The sequence below is a fragment of the Chamaea fasciata genome, unplaced genomic scaffold (genome assembly GCF_029207755.1).
Source record: "Chamaea fasciata isolate MVZ Bird 193981 ecotype frontalis unplaced genomic scaffold, bChaFas1.0.hap1 SCAF_5, whole genome shotgun sequence".
Classification (NCBI taxonomy): Eukaryota; Metazoa; Chordata; class Aves; order Passeriformes; family Sylviidae; genus Chamaea; species Chamaea fasciata.
This window is the reverse complement of record NW_027094090.1, coordinates 55,735,177-55,754,128: the sequence shown is the minus strand read 5'-3', so window position 1 is coordinate 55,754,128 and position 18,952 is coordinate 55,735,177. Positions and strand designations below refer to the sequence as shown.

Here is an 18,952-nt window from a genome sequence, read left to right as displayed (position 1 = left end):
TAAACCCTGAATGCAGACAAGGAGTGCTTAAGATCAGGAATCTCAGTCTGCAGGATGAACCGAGAGGCTGGATACCCTGGCTGAAGTCTGCCAAGGCTCAGAGGAGCAGAGCAGCATGCCAGATCCTCCCTGGATTTGAGCACATCAGCCTGGTAAGTGTCCAGTAAGGGGGCCCAAAGTGCAGTGCTGCTTTTGTGGTACACAATCACTGTTACAGTGGCTTTACTATAGAACTCGTCTCAAAACCAAACCAGTTTCCCAAGCTAAAACAGAACGAGGCCTTGAAGACAAATAATGATGTATTTGTATAGTGTATTTCTTTTTACCAGCAAACAGGAAAAAAATCACATTGATTCCAGATTACAATGTTAGAGACGCATGAAGAACATCTGTCATTATGACAGAATCATAAATCATCATGCCGAAACCCTGACATGCCTTTTTTCAGTGGCAAAGTAATTTTTTAAAATGGGATATAATTAAGTTGCTTAGAGCCACATATTATCTATTTTAAGCCTATTATTTTTCTCATGTGAAAACTGTCAGGTGAAACACACTGGTTTGGTTTTGGTTTTAAATGAAGCTAATAAAAAAACTGACCACTGTTCATCACAACAATTCAGGGTGCTAGGAACTGTCCTATGTGAAGAAATTCTAAGGAAAATAAACCTGTGAGTAAGTGAAACCATGCTGTAGGTGCACCAGCAAACCATCCTGACATGGAAGACAGATAAGTAGTAAGAGGCCAGTATATCTGCATCAGGAATTCTCCAGTGACTTGAAGATCAGAAAGGAAATCCTGCAAAGAGTGAAATCAAGGGCATATTGTAGAAGCAGTGGCCTGCTGGGGCAATCCTGACTTGATTAACAGCTCTTCTCCCATGGGAAAGCACATACCAAAGGAAAAGTCTAGCCATAAATACCTGTGTTTTGACGTACAACCCAGAAAACTGGGCTGTGAATGTGTGTGGGATGAATGATAAGAGCTAGAAACATTGGCTCTACTTTTCTTGGTTTTGTGTGGTTACTTTCTCTCTCCTCCTGGCTGGCTGTGTAATTGATCCTAAAACTTGTACACAGAAGAAACATGTAAATACTCAGGTGTGTTTTATAAAGACGATCCTGCTTGATGACAAAGTGGTGGTCTGTTACCCTCAATCTCAAAGCATGTAAGTGAGACAGGTAATAAAGCAGTGGCATAAACATCTAGGGATAAAACTAAAAAGAATCAGTCACAAAATAAGTTACAACTTTCCTGGAGCATAAAATGGAAGAGAGAGATATTCCATAAATACCAAGAAGTTAGAGGAAGAGAAAGGCAGAGGCACAAATAACAGATACCCAGAGTTGAGGGAAATGTTTTATTAATTTTGCTACTTTCTTCACAGGCACATAAACATTAATGACAGGTAATGATAATGCTATTTTTTTAACAGAATGACATATGCCAGAGTAGGGAGAAAAACAAGTAAAGGAGTGTTTGAATAAGTCAGACATACACAAGTCTCTAGTGCTTGTTGAAATTCACTTAATACCGACTGGGCTCTTGACTCATCTCTGAAAGTTCCTGAAGGAGTGGATAAGTCACCAGGGCCTACAGCAACTATGTAGCCTAAGAAGGAAATACAGTCAGCACCATACTTACAATTTTTGGTAATGAGCCGAAATCTGACATTACAATATACATTTTGCAAATTATTTTTAACCAAACACACACTTGGTTTAAAGCTTTGCTCTTCCCATCATGGCACCTCGGTTTTAAAGAAGGAAAAGAAAAATTTAGTAAGGTTTTTGTTTCTTAAATCTGGCATTCATAGCAGGCTTAGATTTTGACACTATTAATAAGTTGTTGGCTGTTTGCAGGGTTATAACCATTCCTGCTTTTGAAAATGGGAAAGGAAGAGCCTAGGGAATTACAGAGTAGTCTGCCTAATGTCAATACTGAGAAAGATAATGAGACAAATTATTGAGAAGTAATTCAAATTATTGAGAAGAATAATTCATACACACCATGAGAAGAAGGTGATAAGAAGCATCCAATATGAATTTGTCAAACTAATCTAATTTCCTTCTTAAATAAGGCAACTGGTCCAAAAGATAAGGAAAAGCAGTTCAAACGACTGTATGTAAGACCCAAGATGTGTCTTGACCTGAGTAAGGCTTTTGACATCGTCCTACATGCTCATAAATGAACTAGGGAAAGCTGTTCCATTTGAAATCACTCCTAATTCAATCCACTGTCAAAAGTAAACCTAATGCATGGTGGCTGGTAGCTGCACATGGAGGTTTCTTGCACAGCTCCTAATGGATAGGCTTCTGTTAATGTTTCAATAAAAATTTAGATGACAGAATTAGAAATAATTTTATACCTATAAGCTTGGTAGGTGACAATATGTAAAGATTTGCAGAATGTGCTCAAGGACTGATTTGGAATTCAAAAATATCCTGATAGATTGTGAAATCCAACATGAAAAATTTGAACAAAGGCAATTGCGGAGGGCTACATTTGGGAAGATGAAATCAAAAGCATAACCACAAAATGCCACTGCAGACAAAGATCTAGTGATTAATGGGGGCTATGAATGAGCCGATGGCATGATGCTGTTGAGAAAAAGAGAAGAATGTAATTCTAGATTTTCTTGAATTGTCCGCTCAAGATAGTGTATGTAAGATGAGATAATTAGTATGCTCTTCTTGGCACTGGTGAGGCCTCAGCTAAAATACTGTTTTACTCTGAAGCACCATCATTTCAGAAACAGGTAGATCAGCTGCAAGCAATCCAGAGATCAACAGCTATGAAGACTGGAAAATTTGATCCATAAAGCAAGGCTGAAGTTCTAGTTTAGTTTTAATCTTAAAAAAAAAAAACAAACCCAAAACAAAAACCAAAAAAGTCCCCCCAAATTTATATGAACTTATAAAAGTTCAACAGTCTTTAAGTACATAAAAGGCTATTACAAAGAGGATAGTTTAATGTTTTTTCATGCCCACTAATGACACACAGAATGACAAGTAAACCGTTCCCAGCTATACTACAATAAGTATGACAGTAACATACTCCAACTAGAAGAAAAGATTACTGCTGGAATATATTACCCAAGGAGGTTGTATAATACTTGCCATTATTGATTTTAGATACAAATCAGAGGGACTGCCATCTACATTTATCAAGAGAGTTGTGGACTTCCTTTGAAGCTAGAAGATGGGCCAGGTGCATGTTTTGTAGCAGGTGGCTGAGATCACTGGAACTGTGACAGAGCATACAAATTATTACAAGGTAATCCATGACATATTTTCACTAAAAAAGCATTTGAAAATTCCATGTTTGGTTCTGAGCATATTCTGTTGCTGTTATGGAATATTGCACAGGTTGCTCTCTGCTATGTTTTTTAACATCTTTCCCTTGATTTTGTGTTGTGGGATTTTTGGTTTGTTTTCATTTTACCTCAGGAAGGCTTGGTACACCTTTGATTAAAAATATTGAGGAATAACAAACTATGTAACCCCTTGAGATTCCATCCAAATCTATACTTCTATGATTCATGCGCAAGCTACTCTATTTTTCTGAGCTGTTGAAGAGCCTTGCAAGCACGAGTTAATTATTAAACTAGTTCTTTTCCCAGGGCAGTAATGATCTAATCATTTATGATAGTGATCAAATGGGGAATTAAACAAACGTATCCAGAATAAACACAGATCAAATAATCTTTGCCAATGGAAAAGGACAAAATCTTGTTTTCATGCCAGTGGGTCTGCAAAACAACAGCACAGATATAGATGTCAGTAAAACTAACAAGTGCAGACTTCTCAACCTGTGAGAAATTCTGTTTTAATAATTCTTTTTATTCGAAGTTTTAGGACATTTTTCTATCTTGGAAAATTAGAAGAATGGGAATGAGAAAAAAATGCAAGTGTTTTGAAAAGGTTGGAAAGTTTTGAGGGCTCGAATTACAACTGAACATTTCAACATTCAAAACCCAAAATGTTGCAGTCCTGGTGTACCACATATATATCTCTATATATAACTATCTTAGCTAGGGGAGCACAGAGCCCTCATATACACAAGAAAATGCCAACCAGAATTACTGTGCAAGTAAAATAGCATTCTGCAATATGATATTTTTTGTGTTAGCTAAAAATAAATCTCTTTAAAATCATACTCACAAAGGAGAACTGAGCAAACTCATTTCTTTTTCTTGGTAATTTTTTTTACCATTTAAAACTAAGATTTTTTCAAAAAATATGTTCTTTTTTAAAAACTCAAACCCAGATAAAATTTCTGACAAATTCTAGTAACTACTTAATATGAAAATAACTGGCTCAAAAATGTTTTCTAGAGAAATCTTTGCTCATCAGAGTGGACTATAGTGTTGACCAAAATATGTCTGTAAACTGGAAGTGTTTTCAGTCACCATTGTTATTTTGATCTAGTGAAAGATGATCCTCAAAGATAGGATCAGGGTTACGACTTTCCAGAAATTTATAAATATTTAGTTTTGGTGTTTATAGGGTATACTTCAGTGAATGTCCACTGGTTCTTTTGTTCTTTTAAAACCATACATGACATTTAGACACTAGAATAAGGATTTCATACTGCACAAGAACTTCCTCTCTTAGAAGAAAACCACTGGACCTTGTGAATTTTGCTATGTAAATGGATAAATACTGACATAATACATCTGGCTTGCATCAGGTAAATCATTAGATACCCCACCTTTGGATCAGCAGCAGTAAAAAACTTGCAGAATATCAAAGACCCTGGGACAAATATGTCAGGTATCAAGGGCAGCCTTAATCCCAAACCACAGGGAGGGACAATTGAACAATGGGGGTTGGGGTAGATGACTTTTGAAGGTCTCTTCCAAACTGAGCTCTTCTATGATTCTGTGACCCAAGAGAAGAGAACTCAGCTTAGCTGAGCTCACTCAGGGCAGCCCTGGCAAGGCCATTTCTTGCTGGGACCTGTAAATGTGAAGGTGGACTCTTGGATTTGCAGGCCAGGGTGTTGGTACAGCTCCACTGCACGTGCCAACAGACTAAAGTGTCTTAAGCAGCTTAAATACCCTTAAGCAGCTTTGAAGACTTAGATACTGTAAGCTTATAAAGCAGTTTAAGCTGCTTAAACCACTCTAGGTCTTTAACAAGGGCCCCACGATGCTGCTCCTTGCCTGGCGAGTGAAACAAAGCTGGCTGCAGCTCCCTCGCCATGGGCTGGAAGGATGGAGCTGCAGGGCTGCCACAGATCCAGCAAGAAATCTGCTGATATTGACATACTTTGTCAATGATGCTGTACGAAATAATGCATCATATACTCTCTCCCCTTGGTTAACTCATTGTGACTTTCTTTTCTTTTAGCTGCCTCACTTCCCAAGCCACCACTGTGTCTTTTTATTCTATTTTCACCATTTAGCTCAAGCTCTTTCAGTATCTCTTTTCTGTCTAATTAATTCTTCCTAAAGAGATCAGTGGGCTTCTCTTACTGCTGTGATACGCTTTTATGAAGAAAACACGTCTCAATTCAGCCTATTCAGTCCACAGAGCCATGCTGGGGGTAACTGTTCATTTGTATCACGATGGTTTAACCTAAATCTAGAACTTTTTTCTCAGAAGAAGGGCATGAGTTGACAGAAGCATTGTGGAAAAACCCAACCATGTAATCCCAGGAAGTACCAGTGGCAGTCATTAAGTTATCACCTACAAAATCAGGAAACCAGATGGGAGAGCACTGTTCAGAAGAAGGAATACAATGCACTGAATCTGTGTCACAGTTTCTGGCATTTTGGACGTTTCATAAAGGATGCAGGAGGAGAAAGTCTGGGGACAGCTCTCCAGAAAAAAATTGGTACATTTATGTTCCTACACTGAATCTCTTAGGGCTGAAAGGGCTTTGTTTTCAGTTTTTACTCCAACTGTCTGAATTTGGGGGATGCTGCGCAAACCACAAGTCATGTTGTTCTTACCAAAGGATGTAACACCCCCTCCCCCTCACACAGAAGACAGCTGCTGAGTGTAGGTTTGGTTTGGTTTAGTGACAATTCACTTTGAGCTCCCATGCTAATAACTTAGGGCAGTGGTGATAATATTCTGGAGCAAGCACTTGAGTTGGATGTGATATGCTTGCTGCAGAGGATCCTCTCGGGCCTCCATCATCCCATTTTTCTTATGTTTGAACTGAAGAACAATTTTCTTGTTGTTTCCAGCTCCTTTGCAAGGAACGTTCTCATCTTTTTCATATCCTTCACCCATTTCCTGGGGCTGTATCCTAACTTCTCAGGTGTTCTCTCTCCATAGTCCTCAACTTAACTGGGTCCATATTTTTCACAGGTTTATGGAGTCCCATCACATTTGCCTTTGTATACATCACATACTTCAATCACAGGTTAAGAAATGTAACTATAAAGCTGATACTCAATCAATGGTATTGAAAGACTTGAGAGCATAAGCAGGAAGAGGGATAATGGTCAGCCCTACTTACTGATCGATTTTTTTCTGATTATCTATGTTATGCATTCCTAAATGACGCTACCTATCACCATAGTGTGTATTGAATGCACCATGTCAAATGTGATATAATTATTCTAGCATCATTTACACTTTCATTAGGGCTTGATTTCTACCAAATGTTATTTTTTTCCAGTATCCTGAAAGCATGTTTGTCTCCATTTTTATCAAAGAAAATGATTTGTAGCATGATCTATTCTTTTCAAGTCATCAGTGAATTTTAATCTCTTCACCTATTTATCCAACTATCAATAATCACTTCCTTCAAAAATGTGTTTGAAACCCCTACATATGATGTCAATAGGATTCACTAGCTTGGTGAGTGATTGAAATTTGTTTTTCTTAAATATTGGTTAGATATGCTTCCATCAGGTGACACCACTGGCAGTTAACAGATATATTTGGAGTGGAGTTTTGGAACTCCCAGTTCTATGGGAACGTGGTTTCCTTGGGTTCATGACTTGTGTCTACATCATCTTCCTAGTTGTCCCAGCTTCTTCTCCAGCTCCAGCCAGTTTTGTAGGAAAAAGGGCAGGTTGTCTGGAGTACCTGTGGGCTTTGTGATCAGTAGATCAGTGTTACCTGCTTGGTGTCCATACAGCTCTCAGGCTGGAGAAGGTGAGCTGCAATCTCCATTTCATTCAGCTCCAACAGTAATTTGGCTCTCATTCTTCTCTAGGAAGCTGCTCATTTGCAGCAACAATTAAGGAGGGGAATTGAGGAGGATAAGGTTAATTGTAAGCATGGAAAAGTCATCTTTTTTAACCCTGAAAACTATATGTAGAGATCTATTCACAACTCATGCGTTTTCTTTGCCATATATTCTATTACATCTGAGGAAACAAAGGTCCTATTCATGTTACAAGAGAGTTTGGGTAGTTTCACAACTAAAGCATTTTTTAACATTAGTGAAACAGAAAATAGAAATCAGGCATCAGGTCATGTATACAGGCCAGGGTTTGGCAGACATTTACATTTATGCCCAAATTTCAATTTGAACTTGATTTCCCTTGACTTCCAGGAAACATCAGGGTGTGTTAAAATTAACTCTGCTGCTTTGAGGTGACAGCAGCACTGTATGTTTGCATGGCTTGATAGACAACTGTGTGTGCACCAGAAGTATTTTGTTGACTGTGTTAAGCCTGGTGAGGTCACACAACTGTGCTGATCCATTCACCAATGGAGAAAGAAAGTTTTCAGTGCTGCTGCTGCACTAAATCACCCAGGGCTGGCAGGCGGCCAGGGTCATGTTGCTGGGCAGATCATCAGGTGTTGGCCAGTCACTGAGGGCTGCTCACACAGCAAAAATGTGCAGGACAGCAGACCCACCCTTCCTTCCTTCCTTCCTTCCCCAAAGTCAAGATGACTGTCTCCTTGATGAGTCTGTAGGATTACAGCTGATCTTGCTACAGGACAGCATGGGGCTTCTATAAGCCAAATGGTCAGTTTTTCTCATCCCTCCATTTTCTCCCAAACATTGATACTCCCATTACTGTTTAATACATATGTTTTAAAATCTTGTTGAGATGAAGTAAACAATAGTTTATTTCAACTTCAAAAAATAACTTGTATTTACACTTGTTCCTAGCTATTTTTTTTCTTTTTTCCACCTTTGGTGGCTACCTTCTTCAGCTAATGGATGACACAGAGAATTGCCTGAATCTATTATGTGTCTGTGAACACCAAATTCCTAGATTGCAAGACCAGCCCTTTGCTCTGCTGGAAGTCATCTCAAAAGGTAGATAAAGATTTAGGAAGAAAGCCAGAGTTTGCACTCTACCAATATTAATTTCATGCATTCCCACCCGCATTCTTCATTCAATAATTGGGCTGTGCTTCCATGTCCACCCACATCCTGCCTTGACACACATCCACGTGCGGATGACGGGCAGTGACAGGTAAGCCAGCCAGCCTGCAGGCTGAGTCACCCCAGCAAGGCAGACTGTCATCTGGCAACCAGGATGGAGAAGAAGGAAGTATGCCAACCAAACAAGTGATCTGAGCAATGCATGGCGCCCCACATGCCAAAACAGAGGTTGCATAATGTTGGCAACGACAGAAACATATGGAGGACACAAGAATGCATTTCCAAAATGGCCTTCATGGTAGGAATTAAGAAATACCAAAACTCTGCCTGGTTATTTTCATGGACCACTTTAGTGATGAAGATGAATATAGCAATCAAGAAATAGAGCATTGCTGTGGTATAACCCTCTCAGCATTTTTGTTTATTTTGGGTGTCTTTTCCTCTGCATGGAGGCTCAAAAGCAGGATCACAAACACAGTTTATGAGTATGGAGCAATTATGCTATTTGTTGGATTGTACACACAATAAATGGCTGTGAGTAATGTGCTATTAGCCTAAGCATTAATACCCTCACCACCTCTGATGCAGTTAACCACTGGATTTCTGCTGGTCAGGCAGATGGTAATCACATGGGGAAGTGCCAGACTCCATTGCTCTTTGCAATAGGATGATCCTCAGTTTTGCTGAGTTGCTATATTCTGATTTTTTTTCCTCAGTTTTAAAATTATTTCAGTTGTTAGTTTTTCCTTGAGTCCTCAAGTGACTGCTGACAACTCAACAATTTAACTTCTGTTCTTGATTCAGGTTTTTTGTAATATATATCTTTCTTGCCCTAAGTGCTTGTATTGTCATTTATAGGTTCGCAAACTTTTTTTAGTCAAGCAGACTTGGGGTCGCATGGCTCACCTAGGCCTTGTGTTAAAATAGTATGAGTGTGAAAGATCTAGCAATATGGTGGGAGACAGACGATCTGTACTTGTTTTTTGATGTAATTTTAAGCACCTTGCTGGCTTAAACATGTGGGTCTTGCCAGATGGCAAAAAGAGCCAGAAATAGATACTGACACAAACACCCTGCAGGGTCAGATGTTCTGTATAACTGGTGGTATCAGTGATGTCTTTGTAAAGCCCAGCAGAAAAGTCTGGGAAGGATGGGCAGAACAAGTGAGGTAAGCCCAAAAAGGGTGCATCATAAAGAAGATAAAAACGCAGAAGTAAAAATTCTATAGTCCTGAGACAATGAGAAGTGCGGAATTACAGGAAGGAATGTGAGAGTAAACAAATCAGTGACAAATAACATCTTTTGTAAGGATGCAAAAGAAAGATGAACAGAGATGTATCAAGTACCTAACACCTGAAATTGAAACTCCTGCCGTGGTAGGAAACCACAGATATTGTTTACCAAGTTACAAAAAATCCTGTGTGGGGAGTTGAAACAGGAAATGGGCTGATCAAAAGCAAAGATAGGGAAATATGTACAACAGAGATAATATGGATCAGCAAAGCATTTTAAAGAAGTCAGCAGCAGAATGTTAGCCCTACTTTGACATGAGATTCTGTAACATGAGATGATGTGAATCTCTTTAAAAAGAGATTGCTGTTGGTGAGGTGATGACATCAAAAAAGCAAGTTGTAGTCCAGTAGGTAGCAGCAAAACCATGATGAAAGACATTCTGGTTGTAGTAAAAATGCAAAGACACCATGATGTCACTGCAGAACTAAAATTTTTAAAGTTGTTGGAAAAAAACCTAGGAAAACATGCCAAATTTTTACAAGAGGAAACATGGAGTTGTTGAAATTTTAAAATGTGAGACTGGGAAAGTGTCTCTCTGCACTATGCTATAGGGGAGGTCATTTGCAGTGGAATCCTGAGCAAGAGGACACAAAATTGGAGGAGAGCAGCCTCTGGACTCAGGCCCAGAAAACCAGATATTCATGCAAAAGAGCGTCCTGAAAGAGCACATGCAATGACACGCTTTGCTCATCGCCATCTTCATTGATTATTTCTTCAGGTTGCTTGACATGGGCCTCAGGAATGCCCTGTGGAACTTCAGCACTCAGCTTTTACTCCATCATCACAGCCTTGCAGAGACGGGTGGATGGCTGCATCTGGGATTCCATCTAGGTAAGAAGCTGGTTCACTTGGAACACTGGTGTGAAACAAGGCTACACTAGCTTTCTGGGGCTGTTTAGCATTATGATACATAGCTACTGTGTAGGCAGCAGCAGCAGCATTCTGTGGGGTGGATTGCACATATCTTGGAAGCATAAATTGTGCTAGTAGCACTGTGTTACTGAGCCACAGACCTGAAAAAACCTGTGAAGATACATAACCTAGCAAAAGAAGTAAGCCAGGCAGAATTCAAAATCAGTTATCAAGAGCAAACATCCCTGAAAGCTTAATACCAAGCATCAAAGTCATGCTAGAAAACACAAATTCTGGGAAAGCAGATCTTGCCAGTCTTGTCCATATCCCACTTCTAACTAATTAGGGAAGAACTGACAGTAAAAATAAGACAGTCTTCCACTGCTCATACTCATTTCAGCATATGGAAATTCAAGATATTCAGTTCAGATGAAAAAAAGATTCTTTAGAATTATTATTTACATGTAATTACAATGCTGAAATAGATCCTGGAAAACAGAGACATCAAAGATGCTAGGTAAACTAGATGCCTTGGGAAAAAGAAAGTGCCTGTGAAAAAGTCTGAATGTTGGCCTCTGTCTCAGCATAGAGTTGAACTTCCCACCACAGTCGGCAGGGAGCATGGCATACAACTGTGCATTCTCTGAATGCCAGCCCCCAAAAGAATTCCCCCAGAGATGATCCAGTGGGTATGAAGGAGACTCACCTGATGGGAATGATGGTGATCAATCCCAACCATGTGTGCTAGAAACAAGGAATGACAGTAAGAAATGGAAGATGCTACCTTCCACAGCAAGAATAACATGAGGGCTGCAAAGAGGATCCAATATATTCTCCATAAGTGCTTTGTTTGCTCTGCAAAGCAAAACTTGCATTGGCCAGCTTGCCACTGGAGCTGGTTCACTGGTTGTGAACGTTACTGAAGGGGAGGAAAATAATGCTCTTGCTCCAGAGATGCAAAGGGTAGCTGCTGTCCAGGTGAAAGCACGGTACCAAATACTTCAAGGAGCCAGGGAAAACCTCTTGCTGAGGCATCACTGTGTAATTGCTGCAGCCATGGTGGACTGGGGAGAAAGTCCTTTGTCAAGAAGAGTTGGCAGGTGTGGCACTCAGGTAGTCATGCCTGTGGAAATTACTTGATCCCTGATTAAAGGGGCTTTGCCTTTCATGTATCTTCAAAGGAATCTAGAGTCTACTGGTATCATTAGCAATGATGGCTTATTTTCATTACCTAGACTGAATGAAAGATATTTAATCAAACTGTATTTTATTAGAGACAGTTCTGCTGTTTAACCATAAATATTTGGTGTGCAGTCTGGTGTCGATCTGCAAGGTTAGTAATATCTATAAAAGAAGTAGTTGTTTTTTTTTATTTGCATTATCTACCAAGTTGTTTTTGCTTATTAAGTTTGAACTTAGACCTGAGTGTACTTTTTGAGGTGAATCCTTGTTGAAATAAGGAGGCACATTGAATGCATTCAGGATATATTGTTTCTGCTACAATTCCCAGTCATTTTCTTAGCCATGTTTTAACACAAAACCACTAAATCTATGCTTCTTCAGAAAAGTAAATCTCTACAGTCTGTTCTCAGCTTTCTTCTACATTTCTCATAATATCAAGCCCACACATAGCCCAGATTCCTCAATGGTAGCTGGTGAAATTTTTCCACTTTCTTGTGCTATATATATTCCTATGTCCTGAGCAGCAGCCTGTGTCTGTGTTTTGAGTGCAGACTGCTGTTATTTTAGATACCTGCCTCCATAAAGGAGCATCAGTGTTTCTTACACATCTTCATAATGAGAGTTTTTTCATTACTTTCACCTTTTTCAGAGGCTTAACCTGATTTCCAAAATGAGGTTGTTCTTGTTCTCCAGGTTAAATAACTAAATACAGATATGTGTGTGTATATGTGTGTGTGAGCGTGTGTGTCTGTATACAATGTTGGGAGTCTGCCCATCAAGATCCACGTATATTTATATGTATAGTGGTTGAAGTCAAGAGCTTTATTTAGGAGGGACTCTTAAATGGGTGCCTGCTTTTTAAGCACCTACTGAAGTGTCATGTGTGCTTACACACTTTCCTGAGTAGGGGTGCATCAAAGAACAGCCTTATTTTCTGGAATCAAAACCTTGGCTGAAATATCACTGTCTGGATCACTTGCTACTTGCAAGGCTGATAACAGCAAGGGGACATAAACCATAGCTCACGGTAATGTAAGGACACATTGCAGGTAATCACACAACCTGTTGTTCCTCAGGTGAGACCATGTGCTTTAGTAACCCGCCTATATGCAGTGGGAGCATCAAGATGAAGGTCGTGGGTCCCAGAACACAGCTGTGATAAAGCAAATCTACATTGTGACATTCAAATTTGTTATATAATTAGAGCATTCAATTATAGACTGAAAGACATACTTAGAGTGTATTAGAATATTCTCTGATGTAAATGAGGTTGGATTAATTCCCTAACAGGCCGAGCAGTGACAAGAGGTGGAGATAAGCTCCCAGCACTAACTGGGGACAAAATTAGGCAAGTGGCATTCTTGCCTGCCCTGCCCTGCCCTGCCTCGCCTCCTCCTGTGCTCTGGTCCTATGGCCATGAAAGCCAGCTCCAGACTGAGAGCCCCTGCCACAGAGAACAACTGGGCAATGTCCACCTTTTGTTGTAATCCTCTAATAAATGATCTCTCCTTTGGGTTCCAGCTGCAGCTCTGCCCTTGTGCAGGGTATCCCTTGGGTGGAGCCACAAGCACTGGGAACCGCTAAGACTCTTGAACAATTTCAGTAGTTTTCTTGGATTAATACTGGATTAATTTTGTCTCTGAAAACAGTAAGTTTTGATAAGAGACCTTGTTTCTCTAGGCTGATCTGGCAGGTTCAGCCATAGCTTACATAAACTGGAACATTGAGGCTTGTTTCAAAAAAGGAGAGAATGCAAGCCAAGACACAAATATGGGCCCCTATTTTCCTTTGAAAAATATTATTAGGTTTCCATTTTCCTCTTAGGCAGCAATAAGCTACTCCTCTGAGTGAGCAAAGGGTCCTTTATATTTTGCAGATATTTGAGGAAATTACAATGGCATTATTGTTCCATAAGTCACTTCGGAAATATTCTAGATCTCACACAGAGGTAGAAAGAGTCTGTGACCAGACTGCACAACCTAGAAACAACTGAGATTAAATGCAAGGGCAGCAGGCACAATGTCCAAAACAGATAAATCAGGGTGACTGCATAGTTGCATTCTTGTTTTTCCACTGTACTAACAGGGAGAACAAAGTAAGCCTGTATAGCAAATACTTGAAAACACACATACTGGAAGAAATATTTATGTTGTATTAGCATATTCTCTGCTCTAAATGAATTTGGGATAATTACTTATCAGACCAAAATGGGATAAGCAGGGGAGATAAGCTCTTAATATCACATTAGGAAAAATTAATTAAGCAGAATAAACATAATTTATTTGATTCTTCTCTTTCCTATTTCAGTTGCTTTCTTTAGCAATCTCAGTAATTATTCTTTAACAAATTCTTTATTTATTTTCTTAAACAGAAAAATAAAGAAAAATGAAACAAGCTGGAAAGAGATTAATTTTATCCTGGCTCCTCGTTCTCCTCAGCAGATGAACAACTGCAACATCAGCACAGATTTCTGCTACTTGAGTTAATGGAGTGCCACTACCAGTCACAGGTTGTCATCCTCTGAGTAAAGCACTCCCAGAAGAGGATTGCTGATGAGCACTGGTGAGAAACATGAACTGAGGATTTGCTTGTTGGCTGGGATGGCAAGTAATTAGCTCGATGTATATTCCAGATATAAGGTAACCCAGCCTCCTGTGTCCCCTCCAGCCTCTCACCATCCTTGTCCTTTTTCTTTCCCCACTTCATTCCAGACCTCATCTTCTCCTACATGAAGTCACAGTGAATCCCAGCTCCTGATCTCCCAATCTGATTTGTTTGCTCACTCCCCAGTATGACACTCTTTGCTTCCAATATACCTGGCTGGACTGCCCTAACTCCCCAATTCCTTCTCATGATCCCATTTCTCATCTAGAATAGGTTTGGTATCCAGTATCTCTGCCTGAGAAATTCTTCACAGTGCATTTGAATAACTGTCCTCTGTACTCTTGATTCGAACATCTGTGTTGCTGGGACCCGAGGAAGGCAGACCCCTGCTTTTCTTTTGTTGACTAGACCTCTTACAGCTCATGTCTATCCTTAAAAAATGGGACCTTTTAGGAAAGTGTTCTGTTGAAATCAAAGTCATCTTTATTAAACATGCACCATGACTTTCCATATACCTGTCACTGAACAAAAACTGTCTTCTACCAGCTTTTAAGTCCTTACACCAAACTTGCAAGATGTAGGTTTTGTCACAGAAGACGACAGAATTTTTAACCACAGCACATTTTCCCCTTCAGTCTGTCAGACATGTCAGAGATGTCTGAGTTGTTTTACACTAGCTCCCCTTGAGAATGTGTGTCAAGTAAAAAGTCCTGGATGATACAATTTCATATTGTTTAGACAGGACAGCAGTAGTAATGCATTTAATCTTGTAAAAAGCATTCTAATATCTTTAGTGACCACTATACAGACTTCTTTTCACTTAGAGAAGATAAGGAATGTCCTTGCAAACAAGAAAAATTAGATCCTGTAGTGCCAAGGCCGGTGCTGTAAGTAGTTCAAGGTGACCACTGTACAGCTCAGACTGTTACATAAAACAATTTGCAAAGATCAGTGAAAATTAAACACAAAATGACAGGTTCTTCAAGAAAACAGGACCCAGCGAAAAGCCTCAAGGACTATGCTGAAATCATGTCCAGTAAAAATAAGAAAAAAGTGAGACTAGACTCAGTAGTACTCTTGCTGAGTAGTTGAGAGAAGACTCTCAGTCAGGTGCAAGAACAATGACACTGATTACGTGGGTGATGATGATGAGATTTATTCCTAACACAGTATCTAAATATTGCCAATGCAGTGTATAATATAAGCAGGTCTGAAGGGCTGTAACATAGTAGGTTCAGCTGGAAATGTGCAGGTTTGCAGAAAGCACAACTGCAAAGCAGCGAGCTACTTTAGGATTTTATCTCCACCTGTTGCTCACCTGTCCAAAATTGAGTGTTCCCATCCTCGGGCTGGACGGACCCTGCAGGTGTCCCTTCTGGGGTGGGATCCACCTGGAAGCTGCCCTGCAGCCTCTGGAGACCAGTTGGCCCAGTCTCCAGGAGCCTTTTGTACCCTTTTGCAGATCCACGTGTACCAAGATCAGTCACAACCATCACCACTCCCCCATCTCTGGAATGCATTAATTATGCAAGCATCCAGACAGTTCCTCCTGCAATTCCCACCTGTGTTCTTATCTTTGGGCAAATCATATTCAAAGACTGCATGGGAGAGGGGGTTGGTGTGTGTGGAGGGCACACTCCAAAGCTGACTATTTTTTGTCACCATCACTGGAGCAAAATTGATATGGTAGATTAAACCTTGCTATTGAGCAAAATCATGAGTGGTGGGCTATTCTGACTCCCTGGTGAGCCAAAACTTGAGCTGCAAAGATGCTTAATTTGACCCAAACTGCAGAAAGATAGGTAGGCAGCGGAAACACAACACCCTCATTTGTACTTTTCCTTCCCTCCCCTGTTCTTTCCTTTTTCACGTGAGTTTCCCTTCGATTTCTGTTTGAGAAAAATCTGCTTGAGATACTAAAGCTGTCCTTTGGAGGGCTGCTGTGATGCTGTTAATAAACATCCAAAAAGCTGTGTTAGAGACAGCAGGACATTGCTGCAATTTCCATGTTTCTGTGTGACCAACAGACAATATGCTGTCCTGAAGTTTTCTAGCAATGAATTTGCTATTCAGTCCCAACACCAGGGAGAGAGGCTGAGTTCCCTTCCCCTGCAGCTCTTGAGCTGTCTTTGTCCCTCTCCCATATGGCCCTGCCTCTCCAGGGAAGGACTGGGCTCTGTCAAGACCTCCAGTAGAATTTCCAGTCCATCTCAGTGAACTGCATAACTCTCTTTTCTGAAATAGAAAACCCAATACTCTGTCTTTCTTTCTCTATCAAAGTCTGTTAAACGATGGTGTTTTTCTCACATAGACTTTAAACAGTGAATACAAATTGGAGTTTTAAAATTAAAGCCTGACTTGTCTGCATTCTAAATATTTTTAGTCTTCTTTTTTCCCTTGTATTTTCCTATCTTTAACAAAGGGTTTAAAAGATTTTGTGTGATCCATACTGCCACAGGAATAAACAAGCATTTGAAACTTCAAACCCTATCCAAAGCTATTTTAGCAATATAGTTTTGTGAGACAGGACCTTTAATTCATTTGACCCTCGGTCTGTTTGCTTTGCTGAAATTTGACTCAGCAAAGTTAAATCCCCTTCTATCATTCAGCAAGACAACTCATTTTACATTTGGATACAAACCAACCGCCGCCAAAGCTGCATAATCAACTCCTGCCCCAACATTCCACTTAGTACTAGTAGGGCGGAATGGAAAAATAATTGGTGATGGTTGTATAGAAATGCATCTAATTTCTATGGGATGCTCAGTGAATATCTGGACAATAGATGTTGTATTAACTACTATGTTTACCAACATACCTTTTACTTTGCCTACTGTATATATTTATGTAAGGGGATGGCAGTCTACTGTCATTTTATTGTGCAGAATTCTTGAGTGGATACCACGAAGTATTTTTTTTTTCCCAAATCTGTTTTTACTTGATATTTGGAAAACTGTTCTATAATGACAAGCTCTGGAACAAAATGTAAAAGACAGGGCATTTTCTGTATTTGAAAGATTTCTCCATATGACTGCAAATAAAATTATGGAAATATCTATTCTCTTTTATTCTGTATTGTTCAATCAACATGGTTTTCTCTTCCCTCTTGCTATACAGTCATCTACAGGTTTTACTTTGTCTCTGATTCATTATTAATATTTATATCTACTTATTATCAAACAAAACAGAGCAATCAGTTGTTTAAGGATGTGCTGGAGCAAGTCATTAGAGGAAAGTTATATTTATTTCCATGTTAAAGGCTATGGAAGGCTAGCCAGGGATATCTCTTTCCACTTAAAAATTTTAAGTCCATTAGAAAAGTATTAGGGGTTGGTCAAATAAGGATTTCCTTCTCTTTTTTTTTTTCTTTTTTTTTTTCTTTCCCCTCTTCCATTTTGTGTTAAACATTAGAATCCATGAAAAGCAGCCTATTACTGTAAGCCATAAAGCAATTCTTTCCTGGTTTCAGAGAAATCTACTTGAAATGTGTGCAGCCTTTTTGATCTCCAGGTTCCCAGTCTGGGCAAACAGATGGAGTGTTTCTACCTGGGCTATTATTTTCTTTCCCTCTTCTCCCCTTTGAGCTAAGCTGTGCAACCCAAGAGGAAGGACTTTTAACCGAACACACAGCATTGGGCCTGGCTGAGCAGATCACAGAAAGTTCTCAGTACTCTTCAGGCCCAATGCACCAGCTCCTATGGGCCCCAAAGCATAGGTATGCATCTGCCGCATTTCCCTGCACTGCCTGATTATATTTCCACCCTCTGCCAAGCTGGTGATGGCCACAGGACGGCAGCCTGAAGAGGGAAAGACTGAAATACTCTTTTCACCAAGGTGTATATGAGAGGTAATTGTTGGTTGCTTTCAAGTCTGAATCACTCAATTTTCAGGGGCTCGCAATATCACTAACACAGTTTCTTTTTTCCAATACCTTGTTAAATGGAAGAGACCCTTCTCTTTTATTTGAAATGTCGGTTTTCCTGAGCTCCCTATATTTCCTCTAAAAGTCCTTAGGCATTTTTTCTTAATATAACTCTGTGCCTCAGCTACTGTACCTCACAGGTAACCATATAAGAGGAGTGTGGTATATCTGATATGACTCCTGCGTTACTCTGATCTGACACAGCCCTATAATGCTATTGGGATGTGATTGCTACACAGCAGTCAGCACCCAGCTTGCACAACACTGGGGGGAGATCTTAGAGGCTGCAACAAGAATGCAGCAACATTGGGAAGAAGGCAGTGAATTGTGGCAAAATGTGAGTAAAGGAATGGAAGGACTGAAGAGAAATATTAACAGTAAACGCACTCAGGGAAAAAATATCAGAGGGTGAAGGTTCCTACTCTCTGCAGACACTGGAAATTGATACTGACAATGATAATAGATAATAATTTTTTTCATTTGTTATACAGAAGAATGTACATAAGAAAAACGAGGTAGGAAAATGAAAGGAACAGATTAATAAATGCACCTGAAACTGTGAAAGGTATTGGACTGGCATCATTCCAGTGACAAGAGTGGGAATCATTAACTTGAGCTATTTAGCATTCGTATGCAAAACTGAAGAAAACTACAGAATAGAAAAAATTATGACCTGGTCTATTGGATAACTATTAATAATTTAAAGCAACTTCTATCTTATCTTTTACAAATCAGTGGACAACTGATTAGGCTGTTATGTAGTTTCATCATAGCTACCTCCTTTTATCAGA

The 18,952-nt window shown here is 39.7% G+C and overlaps 1 long non-coding RNA gene across 1 annotated transcript; it reads left to right on the top strand.

Annotated features, from left to right (window-relative positions):
• The first annotated feature begins 3,183 nt into the window (after nucleotides 1-3,183).
• Nucleotides 3,184-17,278, top strand: LOC136290267 (uncharacterized). The gene is made up of 3 exons (XR_010721067.1): nucleotides 3,184-3,277; nucleotides 10,320-10,432; nucleotides 14,007-17,278. It is a non-coding gene; the product is annotated as an uncharacterized lncRNA (long non-coding RNA).
• The last annotated feature ends 1,674 nt before the right edge of the window (nucleotides 17,279-18,952 follow it).